Below are 20,135 nucleotides of genomic sequence, written 5' to 3'. Positions count from 1 at the left end.
CAGCCACATGAGCCACAGTAATGAAATCCTCTCCTGTCAATGGGTTTAGACAAATGGTTTCCTCTCATATTTCCCTTTAATAAAAGCAGGATTAGGGGGCGGACGCTAATACAGGGCTATAATACTGAGAATATTACCACTGTCAAACATGCAGACAGACTGGCAGACAGACTGGCAGAAAGACAGACAGTGATTCATAGGGACAGATCGCTGGAACACTAGATTCCTAAGAACATTCCAGCCTCTACACACTCAGACTCTACACGCTCAGACTCTACACCCTCAGACTCTACACCCTCAGACTCTACACGCTCAGACTCTACACGCTCAGACTCTACACGCTCAGACTACACGCTCAGACTCTACACGCTCAGACTCTACACGCTCAGACTCTACACGCTCAGACTCCACACGCTCAGACTACACGCTCAGACTACACGCTCAGACTCTACACCCTCAGACTCTACACGCTCAGACTCTACACGCTCAGACTACACGCTCAGACTCTACACCCTCAGACTCTACACGCTCAGACTCTACACGCTCAGACTACACGCTCAGACTCCACACGCTCAGACTACACGCTCAGACTACACGCTCAGACTCTACACCCTCAGACTACACGCTCAGACTCTACACGCTCAGACTACACGCTCAGACTCTACACCCTCAGACTCTACACGCTCAGACTCTACACGCTCAGACTCTACACGCTCAGACTACACGCTCAGACTACACGCTCAGACTCTACACCCTCAGACTCTACACGCTCAGACTCTACACGCTCAGACTCTACACGCTCAGACTCTACACCCTCAGACTCTACACGCTCAGACTCTACACGCTCAGACTCTACACCCTCAGACTCTACACCCTCAGACTCTACACGCTCAGACTCTACACGCTCAGACTCTACACCCTCAGACTCTACACACTCAGCCTCTACACCCTCAGACTCTACAGAACAATTCACCATAATGGGGAAATTGCTCCCTAAATGATGCTGGTCCCAAATGCACACCACCGGTGCTCAGTGGCAAGTTGCAACATGGTAGAATGAGCTGCAGTATGAAAGTACTAATCAGATTGTTTAGACCCTTAAAGGGGCAGTCTGCAGTATGAAAGTACTAATCAGATTATTTAAACACTTAAAGGGGCAGTCTGCAGTATGAAAGTACTAATCAGATTGTTTAGACCCTTAAAGGGCAGTCTGCAGTATGAAAGTACTAATCAGATTGTTTAGACCCTTAAAGGGGCAGTCTGCAGTATGAAAGTACTAATCAGATTGTTTAGACCCTTAAAGGGGCAGTCTGCAGTATGAAAGTACTAATCAGATTGTTTAGACCCTTAAAGGGGCAGTCTGCAGTATGAAAGTACTAATCAGATTGTTTAAACACTTAAAGGGGCAGTCTGCAGTATGAAAGTACTAATCAGATTGTTTAGACCCTTAAAGGGGCAGTCTGCAGTATGAAAGTACTAATCAGATTGTATAGACCCTTAAAGGGGCAGTCTGCAGTATGAAGGTACTAATCAGTTTGTTTAGACCCTTAAAGGGGCAGTCTGCAGTATGAAAGTACTAATCAGATTGTTTAGACCCTTAAAGGGGCAGTCTGCAGTATGAAAGTACTAATCAGATTGTTTAGACCCTTAAAGGGGCAGTCTGCAGTATGAAAGTACTAATCAGATTGTATAGACCCTTAAAGGGGCAGTCTGCAGTATGAAGGTACTAATCAGTTTGTTTAGACCCTTAAAGGGGCAGTCTGCAGTATGAAAGTACTAATCAGATTGTTTAGACCCTTAAAGGGGCAGTCTGCAGTATGAAAGTACTAATCAGATTGTTTAGACCCTTAAAGGGGAAGTCTACAGTATGAAAGTACTAATCAGATTATTTAGACCCTTAACCCTTTCATGCGTGAGTTCCAAATATCTGTAACGGTCGCCCCAGCGTGAGTTTTTTTATGCACGTGATGTTAGAATGTTCTCTCCATTCCAGAATGTGATTGATACGTAACAGTACATTTGATCCGCGCTGCCCTCAAACTAAAGCACGCAGCCTGTTTATATTTATAGGTTGTTTTAACTTCAATTTCTAATGATTTTCAAACAAGTTTTTATTTTCTAAAAACAGTTTGAATTTAGGTGTGTTCCGCCTCCTCATTCATTCACATAAAAATAGTCATTTTTACTTTTGCGGATAATTACATTTTTGGGACATTTCTGAAACGGACAAAATTCCCCAAGCACTTCCCAATTGTTTGTGCAGTTCACGTCTTCAGACATTTGCTCATCTCCCGTCAGAACAGGATCTGCACACGTGTTCACATTTTCTATTCCACATTTCTATTGTAGCGTACTGTATGTATGGAGTATAATATATTTGTTTATATTCTTTATCACCGCGGACACGTGAGGTAACGTTACTCATTTTATAACCTTTATGGTGTTATAGTCAATCGTGCTTATGTAGCCACATTCTTCTATTAGCTCTGTAAAACAATGCTAAATGCGTCAGAGAAGTATTATCTGTGTTGCATTTTGAAGCTACCATGGCCTTATGACTCTCAAGTGGTGCAGCGGTCAAAGGCACAGCACATCAGTACTAGAGGCGTCACTACAGACTCCCTGGTTCAAATCCAGGCTGCGTTTCCATCAAAGTAAGTGCCTTATTACGTTATAATAGTTATAATAATAGTTTCCGTATGCCGTTTCTGCTGTAGCTGTAGATCATAATATATTCATTATAACTGCGGACACGTGAGGTAACGTTACACATGTTATAACCTTTATGGTGTTATTGTCAATCATGCTTACCTAGCTACATTATTCTATTAGCTCTGTAAAATGATGCTAGTTGCGTCAGAAAACTATTAGCATGTGTTGTATTTTGAAGTTACCCTGGCCTTATGACTTCCAAGTGGCGCAGCGGTCTATGGCACTACAGACACCCTGGTTCAAATCCAGGCTGTATCACAACTGGCTGTGATTGGGAGTCCCATAGTGCAGCGCACAATTGGCCCAGCGTTGTCCGAGTTTGGCCTGTGTAGGCCATCATTGTAAATAATAATTTGTTCTTAAATTACTTGCCTAGTTAAATAAATAAAAAATATGACCATGGTTTGTTTATTTGGTCTATTCAGCATAGCTCTGTTCTGCCCTGCCTTTGCCCCCTTGTGGAGCTCAAAAGTTAGTTTCTTACTGTTATAACTCAAATCTGTGATTTTGTCAATGCAATAAACTATTTTTTTTATAGCAGTGTTTATTATGTTACTTCTTTGTAGTATTGTTTTATTGCTATATCCTTATATTGTATTCTAATGAATAATTCCTCTTTATTCTGTACTTTCAGAAACCAGAAACATTATTTGCCAATATCATAACTGGAGCTGGACATCTTTGGAGCTGAAGAATGAGGACAGCTTTTGTATGCTAACGTACACTCCTTAACAGTTGTACTGGATGAAAACACAGCAAGAAAACACATATGCCAATATGTAATATTAATCTATTTTATTGCAGTACTGGTAGTTGGTTCAACAACTTGTTTTACTAGAGGACAAAAAACTGAATATGCATAACCCATATTTAATATCCATGCAGTGACTGAACAACTGCATTTCCACCCCCATCTCTAAGGCATAGTATCATGGCTGCAACAACACTGAATGGCGCAGAGTGGGAGGTTACGTGGTTGACTGCCGGCACGCGCTACTTGTATCAATAAATCACTATCAGAAAATGTTTTGTGTGGTAATTATTTGTGTATTTACGATTTTATTCACATGTTTTCAATTCTAGGTGACAAATCATGCATTCCGATTCTTGCACAGATTGTAATGGGCACATATTATGTGTGTAAAATACCTTTTTGAAGGTTGTACTGATTATGATGAGCTAAGCTAATTCCAGCTGTGTAGCCATGTTTGTTGACATACAATGCATTCTGGGATTCACGTCTGTTTGACCAAAGATGTTATAACAAAATGAGGTGAGTAAGAGTTCACTAATTTTTTGAGGACTTCCGGAAATTAATGGTGGGATATGAACGATGGTAGATGACACACCCCTTCAACATGCATACTACAAACAGACCAAACTCATCTCGTCTTCTCTTATTATCTTCGGTTTCTGTGAGGAAAAAATGCATGGCTGCGCGCTGAAACTAATCGTCGGATTACTTTCGATTTCTATAAAGTGTTTTACCTAGTTATTTCGATCAATGGTGAGCTCACTCACCCGTGATGTGATTAATTATATACAGTAATTGCTATTAGCTAATTCATATTGTAGTTTACGTCAGCCGAGAGTTAGAAAATATGACTGCTTGTGTTGGGTCAATCTTTCCTCAGCGCTAGGACAAATGTAGCCTACATTTTTCCGGTTAGGATGATTGTGTTATGCTATATCTTCTTCTGTGAATATCTGAACAATGCATCCAAAAATAAACTGCTGACATTCTGGACATAACTTTGTAAGGACTGTGTTTGTGTAAATAGTTTCTGAAAAAAGTGTGGCCAGCTCAAACGCTGATTGTTGCGTCATTCGAAACTGCCGTTCTAAACGAGCATTCTAAATGAGTGTTCTAAACACAGGGGTGTGATCGTATGCTTCAGGGACCACTGTAGAACGATCACACCCGTGTGATGGTACGTGTGAAAGGGTTAAAGAGGCAGTCTGCAGTATGAAAGTACTAATCAGACTTCTTAAAGGGCAGTTGCAGTATGAAAGTATTCTAATCAATTGTTTTAGACCCTTAAGGGGCAGTCTGCAGTATGAAAGTACTAATCAGAGACCCTTGGGGACAGTCTTTAAAGACTAATCAGATTGTTTAGACCCTTAAAGGGGCAGTCTGCAGTATGAAAGTACTAATCAGATTATTTAGACTCTTAAAGAGGCAGTCTGCAGTATGAAAGTACTAATCAGATTATTTAGACCCTTAAAGGGGCAGTCTGCAGTATGAAAGTACTAATCAGATTGTTTAGACCCTTAAAGGGGCAGTCTGCAGTATGAAAGTACTAATCAGATTATTTAGACCCTTAAAGAGGCAGTCTGCAGTATGAAAGTACTAATCAGATTATTTGACCCTTAAAGGCGATTTTATTCAGTCTGCAAATCAGCATTGTTTAGACCCTTGTAAGGGGCACAGTGTTCAGTACTACTAATCAGATTGTTTAGACCCTTGAAGGGGCAGTGTTCAGTATGTAAGTACTAATCAGATTGTTTCTAGACCCTTTTGAAAGGGGCAGTCTGCAGTATGAAAGTACTAATCACTAGATTGTTTAGACCCTTAAATTCAGTGTTCAGTATGAAAGTACTAATCAGATGTTTAGACCCCTTCAAAGGGGCAGTCTGCAAACAGAAAGTACTAATCAGATTGTTTAGACCCTTAAAGGGGCAGTCTGCAGTCTAATCAGATTGTTTAGATTTCTATAAAGGGTTTTCTGCAGTATGAAAGTACTAATCAGATTATTTAGATTTAAAGAGGCAGTCTGCAGTATGAAAGTACTAATCAGATTATTTAGACTGCTTGTGGGGCAGTCTGCAGTATGAAAGTACTAATCAGATTGTTTAGACCCTTAAAGGGGCAGTCTGCAGTATGAAAGTACTAATCAGATTATTTAGACCCTTAAAGAGGCAGTCTGAAAGTACTAATCAGATTATTTAGACCCTGTAAATAGTTTTCTGCAATGAAAGTACTAATCAGATTGTTTAGACCCCTTAAAGGGGCAGTCTGCAGTATGAAAATACTAATCAGATTATTTAGACCCTTAAAGGGGCAGTCTGCAGTATGAAAGTACTAATCAGATTGTTTAGAAAGGGCAGTCTGCAGTATGAAAGTACTAATCAGATTGTTTAGACCCTTAAAGGGGCAGTCTGCAGTATGAAAGTACTAATCAGATTATTTAGACCCTTAAAGGGGCAGTCTGCAGTATGAAAGTACTAATCAGATTGTTTAGAAAGGGCAGTCTGCAGTATGAAAGTACTAATCAGATTGTTTAGACCCTTAAAGGGGCAGTCTGCAGTATGAAAGTACTAATCAGATTGTTTAGAAGGGGCAGTCTGCAGTATGAAAGTACTAATCAGATTGTTTAGAGCCCTGCTAAATGACTTAAATGTAAATGTAAATTGTTTAGACCCTTAAAGGGGCAGTCTGCAGTATGAAAGTACTAATCAGATTGTTTAGACCCTTAAAGGGGCAGTCTGCAGTATGAAAGTACTAATCAGATTGTTTAGACCCTTAAAGGGGCAGTCTGCAGTATGAAAGTACTAATCAGATTGTTTAGAAGGGGCAGTCTGCAGTATGAAAGTACTAATCAGATTATTTAGACCCTTAAAGGTGCAGTCTGCAGTATGAAAGTACTAATCAGATTGTTTAGACCCTTAAAGGGGCAGTCTGCAGTATGAAAGTACTAATCAGATTGTTTAAAGGGGCAGTGTTCAGTATGAAAGTACTAATCAGATTATTTAGACCCTTAAAGGGGCAGTCTGCAGTATGAAAGTACTAATCAGATTGTTTAGACCCTTAAAGGGGCAGTGTTCAGTATGAAAGTACTAATCAGATTATTTAGACCCTTAAAGGGGCAGTCTGCAGTATGAAAGTACTAATCAGATTGTTTAGACCCTTAAAGGGGCAGTCTGCAGTATGAAAGTACTAATCAGATTGTTTAGACCCTTAAAGGGGCAGTGTGCAGTATGAAAGTACTAATCAGATTATTTAGACCCTTAAAGGGGCAGTCTGCAGTTGCTACATCCATTTTTTGACTTATAAATGTATGATATGTACCCACCGATTCGTGAAGAATATAATTTATAAATGCCTCATGAGCTCAGTTAAAACCCTTTCCTGCAGTCAATGATCAAAGCGCCCTCTAGTGGCCTCATGGGTGAAATATTATTCATATTTAGCATAATTTCATAATTCATAAAGATATATTGTTTAATGCTGAAAATCCAGTGTTTCTATGTCAAACGGTTTTGTTATATTTCAGTCTTCTGTGATGTGTATATAAATGTCAACTCTTTATCTGACACAGTACAGATGTATTTTTTTTAAGTGCATATCCATGTCTGTGAGGTGTATACTTTTGTTTCAAAGTATATATTTTTTAAGACTACACTGACCCTGCTTTAGCCCACTGCTGTAAAAGTTGAACTGTCGTACCCCTTCAGAAACCAAAATATAAGCTTGTTTTACTCAAAGTAATTGTAAACAAAGTAATTGTAAACAAACATTATTTAGCCTCAAAACATGGTCTAAACTATAATGTTGATATCATGGATGGCCAGTCCTTACATCCATGGCTCTGTCTATGAATTTGACAGTGGTTAATTTTTTTCAGCCCCATCCTTCAGCTTTTTACTGAAACAGGGGCAGGGAGCAGCTTTGTTATTGTTTCAACTGTAAAATGCCCCTTAAGGCTCTTTTTCATGTAAAAGGGAAATTGGAATAGCAGGAAGTTTTTTAAAAATCCTATTGTCGGCTTAGAGAAAAATGTCTCCGTAGGCTCTAACATTTGTGCATTTTCTCTTTCTTAAATCACCATGGAAAAGATTAAAGTCTGTTTCCTGGGAGAAAAGATTTGTGTCATCATCAGATGTGTGTTATGTAATCTACTGTAAACGTTATCTTCTGTAAACAGACAAAATATTTGACAAACAATCTTTGTCTCTTCCATCTCTCTGTTCACGCTCTCCCTTGGTCTCCGAAGGACCATGTTGGATGTTCACTTCCTATTTCCTGATGCTGTTCTTATTTCGTTACTCCCCTTCTCCCTCAATCCCACCATTGCAAACCCACTTTTAAACTACTGTACTGTAAATATGTATAATTAATTTACTGTATACAGTAGTAATTATACATTCATTACAATTCTAAATCAAGTGAATCCATAATTAATGATGTGCAATGATAATGAATTAAAACAGGGAAATGGTTGGTTATGCCTGCCTCCAGCACTTAACACTGCATAACTTGTGAATATTTTAGCTAGCTGAGTTGTCTCAGAGGCTTTAATCAGGGCTGTTGGTGCTGCCGTAGCAACTCTACTACACCTCCAGGAGGACTAGGTGTCTCCAGGCGGCGTTATGTACTGGTCGTTTGTGCGTGTGTGTGTCTGTGTATGTGTGTGTATGTGTGTGCGGGGGCGTTGACGCACATTATCACGTTTGCGTGTGTGTGTGTGCATGTGCATGCATGTTTATTTCTGTGTGTTAGCTCTACACAGTGGTCCGTTGTTTTGGGGAGATGGTGGGTGGTTCGTGTTACAGAACACATTGTAGAAACACTAACCAAAGCAGCACCCAGATATGTCAGATTGTTGTCTGTAATTTGGCTGGAGGAATGGCGGTTTAAAGACTCCTCTAGTCACACTGCTGTGTTTCTGTTCTTCACCCTGATAAGCCTTCACCCGTAGCTCTCCAACATATGCTTTGTTAGGTACCAGCTGCTCTGTTAGGTACCAGCTGTTCTGTTTGATACCAGATGCTTTGTTAGGTACCAGCTGCTCTGTTAGGTACCAGCTGCTCTGTTTGGTACCAGATGCTCTGTTTGGTACCAGCTGCTCTGTTTGGTACCAGATGCTCTGTTTGGTACCAGATGCTCTGTTTGGTACTGCTCTGTTTGGTACCAGCTGCTCTGTTTGGTACCAGATGCTCTGTTTGGTACCAGATGCTCTGTTTGGTACCAGATGCTCTGTTTGGCTCTGTTTGGTACCAGTTGCTCTGTTAGGTCCCAGATGCTTTGTTTGATACCAGATGCTCTGTTTGGTACCAGATGCTCTGTTTGGTACCAGATGCTCTGTTTGGTACCAGATGCTCTGTTTGGTACCAGCTGCTCTGTTAGGTACCAGATGCTCTGTTAGGTCCCAGATGCTTTGTTTGATACCAGATGCTCTGTTTGGTACCAGATGCTCTGTTTGGTACCAGATGCTCTGTTAGGTACCAGATGCTCTGTTTGGTACCAGATGCTCTGTTAGGTCCCAGATGCTTTGTTTGATACCAGATGCTCTGTTTGGTACCAGATGCTCTGTTTGGTACCAGCTGTTCTGTTAGGTACCAGCTGCTCTGTTTGGTACCAGCTGCTCTGTTTGGTACCAGCTGTTCTGTTAGGTACCAGATGCTCTGTTTGGTCCCAGATGTTCTGTTTGGTACCAGCTGCTCTGTTTGGTACCAGCTGCTCTGTTAGGTACCAGATGCTCTGTTTGGTACCAGATGCTCTGTTAGGTACCAGCTTCTCTGTTTGGTACCAGATGCTCTGTTAGGTCCCAGATGCTTTGTTAGGTACCAGCTGCTCTGTTAGGTCCCAGATGCTCTGTTAGTCCCAGATGCTTTGTTTGGTACCAGCTGCTCTGTTTGGTACCAGATGCTCTGTTTGGTACCAGCTGCTCTGTTAGGTACCAGCTTCTCTGTTTGGTACCAGATGCTCTGTTAGGTCCCAGATGCTTTGTTTGATACCAGATGCTCTGTTTGGTACCAGATGCTCTGTTTGGTACCAGCTGTTCTGTTAGGTACCAGATGCTCTGTTTGGTACCAGATGCTGGTAAATGTAAATTGTCCGGTGGCGATTTCTATGAATTGTTCAGCAGTCTAATGGCTTGGGGTAGAAGCTGTTGAGGAGCCTTTTGGTCCTAGACTTGGCACTCCGGTACCGCTTGCCGTGCGGTCGCAGAGAAAACAGTCTAAAATTTGGCTGACTGGAGTCTCTGACAATTTTATGGGTTTTCCTCTGACACCCCGCCTATTATATACATTGGGAGAACAAGTATTTGATACACTGCCGATTTTGCAGGTTTTCCTACTTAGAAAGCATGTAGAGGTCTGTAATTTTGATCATAGGTACACTTTAACTGTGAGAGACGGAATCTAAAACAAAAATCCAGAAAATCACATTGTATGATTTTAAGTAATTCATTAGCCTTTATTGCATGACATGACAAGACATGATTTGATCACCTACCAACCAGTAAGAATTCCGTCTCTCACAGACCTGTTAGTTTTTCTTTTAAGAAGCCCTCCTGTTCTCCACTCATTACCTGTATTAACTGCACCTGTTTGAACTCGTTACCTGAAAAAAAGACAATTGTCCACACACTCAATCAAACAGACTCCAACCTCTCCACAATGGCCAAGACCAGAGAGCTGTGTAAGGACATCAGGGATAAAATTGTAGACCTGAACGGAGCTGGGACCACAGTCTCAAAGAAAGCCATCAGTAACACACTACACCGTCATGGATTAAAATCCTGCAGCGCACGCAAGGTCCCCCTGCGGTCTTTGGGGATGCTTTTCTGCAAAGGGGACAGGATGACTGCATCGTATTGAGGGGAGGATGGATGGGGCCATGTATTGCGAGATCTTGGCCAACAACCTCCTTCCCTCAGTAAGAGCATTGAAGATGGGTCGTGGCTGGGTCTTCCAGCATGACAACGACCTGAAACACACAGCCAGGGCAACAAGGAGTGGCTCCGTAAGAAGCCTCTCAAGGTCCTGGAGTGGCCTAGCCAGTCTCCAGACCTGAACCCAATAGAAAATCTTTGGAGGAGCTGAAAGTCCGTATTGCCCAGCGACAGCCCCAAACCTGAAGGATCTGGAGAAGGTCTGCATGGAGGAGTGGGCCAAAATCCCTGCTGCAGTGTGTGCAAACCTGGTCAAGAACTACAGGAAACGTATGATCTCTGTAATCTGCATCATCTGACCACTTCCATATTGAGTGAGTCACTGGTACTTCCTGCTTTAGTTTTTGCTTGCAAGCAGGAATCAGGAGGACAGAATTGTGGTCAGGTTTGCCAAGTGGAGGGTGGGGTAGAGCTTTGTATGCATCTCTGTTTGTGGTCTAGGATTTTTTTCCCCTGGTTGCACACTTGACATGTTGGTAAAAATTTGGTAAAACAGATTTAAGTTTTCCTGCATTAAAGTCCCCGGCCACTAGGATCGCCGCTTCTGGGTGAGCATGTTGTTCTTTGCTTATGGCCTTATAGAGTTGGTTGAGAGCAGTCTTAGTGCCAGCTTCGCTTTGTGGTGGTAAATAGACGGCTACCTATAATACAGATGAGAACTCTCTTGGTAGATAGTGTGGTCGACAGCTTATCATAAAGTACTCTACCTCAGGCGAGCAATACCTCAAGACTTCTTTAATATTAGACATCGCGCACCAGCTGTTATTGACAAAAAGACACACACCCCCACCCGTCGTTTTACCAGAGGTAGCGTCTCTGTTCTGCTGTTGCATGGAAAATCCCACCAGCTCTATATTGTCAGTTTCTTTGTTCAGCCACGTCTCGGTGAAACATAAGATGTTCCCGTTTTTAATGTCCGGTTGGTACTCTTAATACTCTTAATAATTATACTCTTAATAATAGGTCATCCATTTTATTTTCTAATGATTCCACGTTAAGCAAGGAGAATGGAAGTCGTTGGGAGTTTACTCGCTCGCCTCCGGCTTCTCAGAAGGATCCCCGATACCATATCTACATTTCTATGTGAATTTGGTTGGGTCGCCCAAAAAGTGACATATTGCAGCTTTAAACACAATCCACCCTTTCAGTTCCAGACCCAACCTCATTCCACCTGTTACCATGTGACCTAGGGGTCAAGAGACTGACCTATCCAGTGAGAGCGAGAGGTCACCGTGCCCTGACAAAGGAAAGAGGCTTATGATTACATTTGTAATCTCCTCTCCATGGAATAATTGACATACCACCTCCAGATTACCTCCATATTATCCAATCAGAGATGTGGGGATTATGGTCCTTTGCTTTGCGGGAATTGGAGGGGTTTAGGAGAAATTGGGAACCTGCCAATAAGGGTTTATGTGAGGGAGATTAGGCATGAAGACAGTTATGATATTGTTGTCTGGAATCTTCAGGAGAGATTGGCTGAATTATATCATTGATCTGCCAGCAGTTCAGAGTCCAGAAATGAATGCATCTGTCTGAAAATAAAATAAAATAGTATTTGTCACATGCGCCGAATACAACAGGTGTAGTAGACATTACTGTGAAATGCTTACTTACAAGACCTTAACCAACAATGCAGTTCAAGAAATAGAGTTAAGAAAATATTTACTGAATAAACTAAAGCAAAAAATGAAATCAAATAAAAAAGTTACGCAAGAAAATGACATAACAATAACGAGGCTATATACAGGGGGTACCGGTACCGAGTCAATGTGCTGGGGTACAGGTTAGTCAAAGGTCATTTGTATAGTGACTATGCATAGATAATAAACAGCGAGTGGCAGTGGTGTAAAAACAAAGGGGAGATCAATGTAAATAGTCCGGGTTGCCATTTGATTAATTGTTCAGCAGTCTTATGGCTTGATAGAAGAAGCTGTTAAGAGCCTTTTGGTCCTAGACTTGGTGCTCGGTACCGGTTGCCGTGCGGTAGCAGAGAGAACAGTCTATGACTTAGGTGACTTTGGAGTCTGACATTTTTTGGGCCTTCCTCTGACACTGCGTGGCATACAGGTCACTGTTTGTTGAGTTGTATTGACCAACTGAGTACATAGTTGAGGGGAGCAGCGGAATGGGGAGGAGAGGGGAGGCTGCTACGGTGTTGGGAGACGGGGAGCAGCGGAATGGAGAGGAGAGGGGAGGCTGCTACGGTGCTGGGAGACGGGGAGCAGCGGAATGGGGAGGAGAGGGGAGGCTGCTACGGTGCTGGGAGACGGGGAGCAGCGGAATGGGGAGGAGAGGGAGGCTGCTACGGTGCTGGGAGACGGGGAGCAGCGGAATGGGGAGGAGAGGGGAGGCTGCTACGGTGCTGGGAGACGGGGAGCAGCGGAATGGGGAGGAGAGGGGAGGCTGCTACGGTGCTGGGAGACGGGGCGCAGCGGAATGGGAGGAGAGGGGAGGCTGCTACGGTGCTGGGAGACGGGGCAGCGGAATGGGGAGGAGGAGGCTGCTACGGTGCTGGGAGACGGGGCAGCAATGGGGAATGGGGGGGAGGAGCGGAATGGGGAGGGGAGGCTGCTACGGTGCTGGGAGACGGGGAGCAGCGGAATGGGGAGGAGAGGGGAGGCTGCTACGGTGCTGGGAGACGGGGAGCAGCGGAATGGGGAGGAGAGGGAGGCTGCTACGGTGCTGGGAGACGGGAGCAGCGGAATGGGGAGGAGAGGGGAGGCTGCTAGCGGTGCTGGGAGACGGGGAGCAGCGCGGAATGGGGAGGAGAGGGGAGGCTGCTACGGTGCTGGGAGACGGGGCGCGGAGGGGAATGGGGAGGAGAGGGGAGGCTGCTACGGTGCTGGGAGACGGGGGAGCAGCGGAATGGGGAGGAGAGGGAGGTGCTGGGAGATGGGGGAATGGGGAGACGGGGCGCAGCGGAATGGGGAGGAGAGGGGAGGCTGCTACGGTGCTGGGAGACGGGGAGCAGCGGAATGGGGAGGAGGGGGAGGCTGCTACGGTGCTGGGAGACGGGGCGCAGCGGAATGGGGAGGAGAGGGAGGCTGCTACGGTGCTGGGAGACGGGAGCAGCGGAATGGGAGGAGAGGGGAGGCTGCTACGGTGCTGGGAGACGGGGAGCAGCGGAATGGGGAGGAGGGGGAGGCTGCTACGGGAGGCTGCGGAATGGGGACGGTGCTGGGAGACGGGGAGCAGCGGAATGGGGAGGAGAGGGGGAGGCTGCTACGGTGCTGGGAGACGGGGCGCAGCGGAATGGGGAGGAGGAGGGGAGGCTGCTACGGTGCTGGGAGACGGGGAGCAGCGGAATGGGGGAGGAGAGGGGAGGCTGCTACGGTGCTGGGAGACGGGGCGCAGCGGAATGGGGAGGAGAGGGGAGGCTGCTACGGTGCTGGGAGACGGGGAGCAGCGGAATGGGGAGGAGAGGGGAGGCTGCTACGGTGCTGGGAGACGGGGCGCAGCGGAATGGGGAGGAGAGGGGAGGCTGCTACGGTGCTGGGAGACGGGGAGCAGCGGAATGGGGAGGAGAGGAGGCTGCTACGGTGCTGGGAGACGGGGAGCAGCGGAATGGGGAGGAGAGGGGAGGCTGCTACGGTGCTGGGAGACGGGGCGCAGCGGAATGGGGAGGAGAGGGGAGGCTGCTACGGTGCTGGGAGACGGGGAGCAGCGGAATGGGGAGGAGAGGGGAGGCTGCTACGGTGCTGGGAGACGGGGCAGCGGAATGGGGAGGAGAGGGGAGGCTGCTACGGTGCTGGGAGACGGGGCAGCGGAATGGGGAGGAGAGGGGAGGCTGCTACGGTGCTGGGAGACGGGAGCAGCGGAATGGGGAGGAGAGGGGAGGCTGCTACGGTGCTGGGAGACGGGGAGCAGCGGAATGGGGAGGAGGGGGAGGCTGCTACGGTGCTGGGAGACGGGGCGCAGCGGAATGGGGAGGAGAGGGGAGGCTGCTACGGTGCTGGGAGACGGGGCAGCGGAATGGGGAGGAGAGGGAGGCTGCTACGGTGCTGGGAGACGGGGCGCAGCGGAATGGGAGGAGAGGGGAGGCTGCTACGGTGCTGGGAGACGGGGAGCAGCGGAATGGGAGGAGAGGGGTGGCTGGGAGACGGGGAGCACGGTGCTGGGAGACGGGAGCAGCGGAATGGGGGGGAGAGGGGAGGCTGCTACGGTGCTGGGAGACGGGGAGCAGCGGAATGGGGAGGAGAGGGGAGGCTGCTACGGTGCTGGGAGACGGGGAGCAGCGGAATGGGAGACGGGGAGGCTGCTAGCGGAATGGGGAGCGGAGAGGGGAGGCTGCTACGGTGCTGGGAGACGGGGAGCAGCGGAATGGGGAGGAGAGGGAGGCTGCTACGGTGCTGGGAGACGGGCGCAGCGGAATGGGGAGGAGAGGGAGGCTGCTACGGTGCTGGGAGACGGGGAGCAGCGGAATGGGGGAGGAGAGGGGAGGCTGCTACGGTGCTGGGAGACGGGGCGCAGCGGAATGGGGAGGAGAGGGGAGGCTGCTACGGTGCTGGGAGACGGGGAGCAGCGGAATGGGGAGGAGAGGGGAGGCTGCTACGGTGCTGGGAGACGGGGCAGCGGAATGGGGAGGAGAGGGGAGGCTGCTACGGTGCTGGGAGACGGGGAGCAGCGGAATGGGGAGGAGAGGGGAGGCTGCTACGGTGCTGGGAGACGGGAGCAATGGGGAGAGGGGAGGCTGGGTGCTGGGAGGAGCGGAATGGGGAGGCTGCTACGGTGCTGGGAGACGGGGAGCAGCGGAATGGGGAGGAGAGGGAGGCTGCTACGGTGCTGGGAGACGGGGCGCAGCGGAATGGGGAGGAGAGGGAGGCTGCTACGGTGCTGGGAGACGGGGAGCAGCGGAATGGGGAGGAGAGGGGAGGCTGCTACGGTGCTGGGAGACGGGGAGCAGCGGAATGGGGAGGAGAGGGGAGGCTGCTACGGTGCTGGGAGACGGGGCGCAGCGGAATGGGGAGGAGAGGGGAGGCTGCTACGGTGCTGGGAGACAGCGGAATGGGGAGGAGAGGGGAGGCTGCTAGCGGAACGGGGAGGAATGGGGAGGAGGGGAGGCTGCTACGGTGCTGGGAGACGGGGAGCAGCGGAATGGGGAGGGGAGAGGGGAGGCTGCTACGGTGCTGGGAGACGGGGAGCAGCGGAATGGGGAGGAGAGGGGAGGCTGCTACGGTGCTGGGAGACGGGGAGCAGCGGAATGGGGAGGAGAGGGGAGGCTGCTACGGTGCTGGGAGACGGGAGCAGCGGAATGGGGAGGAGAGGGAGGCTGCTACGGTGCTGGGAGACGGGGCGCAGCGGAATGGGGAGGAGAGGGGAGGCTGCTACGGTGCTGGGAGACGGGGCGCAGCGGAATGGGGAAGAGGCTGCTAGAGAGGGGAGGCTGCTACGGTGCTGGGAGACGGGAGCAGCGGAATGGGGAGGAGAGGGGGGAGGCTGCTACGGTGCTGGGAGACGGGGAGCAGCGGAATGGGGAGGAGAGGGGAGGCTGCTACGGTGCTGGGAGACGGGGAGCAGCGGAATGGGGAGGAGAGGGGAGGCTGCTACGGTGCTGGGAGACGGGGAGCAGCGGAATGGGGAGGAGAGGGGAGGCTGCTACGGTGCTGGGAGACGGGGAGCAGCGGAATGGGGAGGAGAGGGGAGGCTGCTACGGTGCTGGGAGACGGGGCGCAGCGGAATGGGGAGGAGAGGGGAGGCTGCTACGGTGCTGGGAGACGGGGAGCAGCGGAATGGGGAGGAGAGGGGAGGCTGCTACGGTGCTGGGAGACGGGGCGCAGCGGAATGGGGAGAGAGGAGGCTGCTACGGTGCTGGGAGACGGGGAGCAGCGGAATGGGGAGGAGAGGGGAGGCTGCTACGGTGCTGGGAGACGGGGCGCAGCGGAATGGGGAGGAGAGGGGAGGCTGCTACGGTGCTGGGAGACGGGGAGCAGCGGAATGGGGAGGAGAGGGGAGGCTGCTACGGTGCTGGGAGACGGGGCGCAGCGGAATGGGGAGGAGAGGGGAGGCTGCTACGGTGCTGGGAGACGGGGAGCAGCGGAATGGGGAGGAGAGGGAGGCTGCTACGGTGCTGGGAGACGGGGCGCAGCGGAATGGGGAGGAGAGGGAGGCTGCTACGGTGCTGGGAGACGGGGAGCAGCGGAATGGGGAGGAGAGGGGAGGCTGCTACGGTGCTGGGAGACGGGGCGCAGCGGAATGGGGAGGAGAGGGGAGGCTGCTACGGTGCTGGGAGACGGGGAGCAGCGGAATGGGGAGGAGAGGGGAGGCTGCTACGGTGCTGGGAGACGGGGAGCAGCGGAATGGGGAGAGGGAGGCTGCTACGGTGCTGGGAGACGGGGAGCAGCGGAATGGGGAGGAGAGGGGAGGCTGCTACGGTGCTGGGAGACGGGGAGCAGCGGAATGGGGAGGAGAGGGGAGGCTGCTACGGTGCTGGGAGACGGGGAGCAGCGGAATGGGGAGGAGAGGGGAGGCTGCTTACGGTGCTGGGAGACGGGCGCAGCGGAATGGGGAGGAGAGGGAGGCTGCTACGGTGCTGGGAGACGGGGCGCAGCGGAATGGGGAGGAGGGGAGGCTGAGGTGCTGGGAGACGGGGCTGGGAGAGGAGAGGGGAGGCTGCAGAGGGGAATGGGGCGCAGCGGAATGGGGGGAGGGGAGGCTGCTACGGTGCTGGGAGACGGGGAGCAGCGGAATGGGGAGGAGAGGGGAGGCTGCTACGGTGCTGGGAGACGGGGCGCAGCGGAATGGGGAGGAGAGGGGAGGCTGCTACGGTGCTGGGAGACGGGGAGCAGCGGAATGGGGAGGAGAGGGGAGGCTGCTACGGTGCTGGGAGACGGGGCGCAGCGGAATGGGGAGGAGAGGGGAGGCTGCTACGGTGCTGGGAGACGGGGAGCAGCGGAATGGGGAGGAGAGGGGAGGCTGCTACGGTGCTGGGAGACGGAGCGCAGCGGAATGGGGAGGAGAGGGAGGCTGCTACGGTGCTGGGAGACGGGGCGCAGCGGAATGGGGAGGAGAGGGGAGGCTGCTACGGTGCTGGGAGACGGGGCGCAGCGGAATGCGGAGGAGATGGGAGGCTGCTACGGTGCTGGGAGACGGGGAGCAGCGGAATGGGGGAGGAGAGGGGAGGCTGCTACGGTGCTGGGAGACGGGGCGCAGCGGAATGGGGAGGAGAGGGGAGGCTGCTACGGTGCTGGGAGACGGGGAGCAGCGGAATGGGGAAGAGAGGGGAGGCTGCTACGGTGCTGGGAGACGGGGCGCAGCGGAATGGGGAGGAGAGGGGAGGCTGCTACGGTGCTGGGAGACGGGGAGCAGCGGAATGGGGAGGAGAGGGGAGGCTGCTACGGTGCTGGGAGACGGGGAGCAGCGGAATGGGGAAGAGAGGGGAGGCTGCTACGGTGCTGGGAGACGGGGCGCAGCGGAATGGGGAGGAGAGGGGAGGCTGCTACGGTGCTGGGAGACGGGGAGCAGCGGAATGGGGAGGAGAGGGGAGGCTGCTTACGGTGCTGGGAGACGGGGAGCAGCGGAATGGGGAGGAGAGGGGAGGCTGCTACGGTGCTGGGAGACGGGGAGCAGCGGAATGGGGAAGAGAGGGGAGGCTGCTACGGTGCTGGGAGACGGGGAGCAGCGGAATGGGGAGGAGAGGGGAGGCTGCTACGGTGCTGGGAGACGGGGCGCAGCGGAATGGGGAGGAGGGGGAGGCTGCTACGGTGCTGGGAGACGGGGAGCAGCGGAATGGGGAGGAGAGGGGAGGCTGCTACGGTGCTGGGAGACGGGGAGCAGCGGAATGGGGAGGAGAGGGGAGGCTGCTACTTTGCTGGGAGACGGGGAGCAGCGGAATGGGGAGGAGAGGGGAGGCTGCTACGGTGCTGGGAGACGGGAGCAGCGGAATGGGGAGGAGAGGGGAGGCTGCTACGGTGCTGGGAGACGGGGAGCAGCGGAATGGGGAGGAGAGGGGAGGCTGCTACGGTGCTGGGAGACGGAGCGCAGCGGAATGGGGAGGAGAGGGGAGGCTGCTACGGTGCTGGGAGACGGGGCGCAGCGGAATGGGGAGGAGAGGGGAGGCTGCTACGGTGCTGGGAGACGGGGCAGCGGAATGCGGGAGGAGATGGGAGGCTGCTACGGTGCTGGGAGACGGGGAGCAGCTGAATGGGAGGAGAGGGAGGCTGTTACGGTGCTGGGAGACGGGGCGCAGCGGAATGGGGAGGAGAGGGGAGGCTGCTATGGTGCTGGGAGACGGGGCGCAGCGGAATGGGGAGGAGAGGGAGGCTGCTACGGTGCTGGGAGACGGGGCGCAGAGGAATGGGGAGGGAGAGGGGAGGCTGCTACGGTGCTGGGAGACGGGGAGCAGCGGAATGGGGAGGAGAGGGGAGGCTGCTACGGTGCTGGGAGACGGGGCGCAGCGGAATGGGGAGGAGAGGGGAGGCTGCTACGGTGCTGGGAGACGGGGAGCAGCGGAATGGGGAGGAGAGGGGAGGCTGCTACGGTGCTGGGAGACGGGGCGCAGCGGAATGGGGAGGAGAGGGGAGGCTGCTACGGTGCTGGGAGACGGGGAGCAGCGGAATGGGGAGGAGAGGGAGGCTGCTACGGTGCTGGGAGACGGAGCGCAGCGGAATGGGGAGGAGGGGAGGCTGCTACGGTGCTGGGAGACGGGGAGCAGCGGAATGGGGAGGAGAGGGGAGGCTGCTACGGTGCTGGGAGACGGGGCGCAGCGGAATGGGGAGGAGAGGGGAGGCTGCTACGGTGCTGGGAGACGGGGAGCAGCGGAATGGGGAAGAGAGGGGAGGCTGCTACGGTGCTGGGAGACGGGGAGCAGCGGAATGGGGAGGAGAGGGGAGGCTGCTACGGTGCTGGGAGACGGGGCGCAGCGGAATGGGGAGGAGAGGGGAGGCTGCTACGGTGCTGGGAGACGGGGAGCAGCGGAATGGGGAGGAGAGGGGAGGCTGCTACGGTGCTGGGAGACGGGGAGCAGCGGAATGGGGAGGAGAGGGGAGGCTGCTACGGTGCTGGGAGACGGGGAGCAGCGGAATGGGGAGGAGAGGGAGGCTGCTACGGTGCTGGGAGACGGGGAGCAGCGGAATGGGGAGGAGAGGGGAGGCTGCTACGGTGCTGGGAGACGGGGAGCAGCGGAATGGGGAGGAGAGGGGAGGCTGCTACGGTGCTGGGAGACGGGGAGCAGCGGAATGGGGAGGAGAGGGGAGGCTGCTACGGTGCTGGGAGACGGGGAGCAGCGGAATGGGGAGGAGAGGGGAGGCTGCTACGGTGCTGGGAGACGGGCGCAGCGGAATGGGGAGGAGAGGGGAGGCTGCTACGGTGCTGGGAGACGGGGAGCAGCTGAATGGGGAGGAGAGGGAGGCTGCTACGGTGCTGGGAGACGGGGAGCAGCGGAATGGGGAGGAGAGGGGAGGCTGCTACGGTGCTGGGAGACGGGGAGCAGCGGAATGGGGAGGAGAGGGGAGGCTGCTACGGTGCTGGGAGACGGGGCGCAGCGGAATGGGGAGGAGAGGGGAGGCTGCTACGGTGCTGGGAGACGGGGAGCAGCGGAATGGGGAGGAGAGGGGAGGCTGCTACGGTGCTGGGAGACGGGAGCAGCGGAATGGGGAGGAGAGGGGAGAGAAGAGGGGGGGGACTGCTGCCTGGGCTCCATTCCATCAGCCGCCTGGCACTGGTAGCAACAGACGTTGTCACCCCTATTAGCCCTCTCCCACCACCCCAACTCCTAATGCCCACCATACCCCTTAATAACCCCTC

At 52.1% G+C, this 20,135-nt stretch overlaps 1 protein-coding gene and 1 long non-coding RNA gene across 3 annotated transcripts in view; both read left to right on the top strand.

Moving 5' to 3' along the window:
• Window positions 1-20,135, top strand: part of LOC115123456 (low-density lipoprotein receptor-related protein 8-like) — a 421,425-nt gene that overhangs the window by 89,220 nt on the left and 312,070 nt on the right. The gene's annotated exons all lie outside the window — the stretch shown is intronic.
• On the top strand, window positions 1,809-4,123 carry LOC135564351 (uncharacterized). The gene is made up of 2 exons (XR_010460951.1): window positions 1,809-2,654; window positions 3,347-4,123. It is a non-coding gene; the product is annotated as an uncharacterized LOC135564351 (long non-coding RNA).

The sequence above is a fragment of the Oncorhynchus nerka genome, linkage group LG24 (assembly GCF_034236695.1).
Source record: "Oncorhynchus nerka isolate Pitt River linkage group LG24, Oner_Uvic_2.0, whole genome shotgun sequence".
In the NCBI taxonomy this organism is placed as follows: Eukaryota; Metazoa; Chordata; class Actinopteri; order Salmoniformes; family Salmonidae; genus Oncorhynchus; species Oncorhynchus nerka.
Note: the sequence above shows the minus strand (reverse complement) of the source record. Positions and strands in the feature narration are given on the sequence as shown.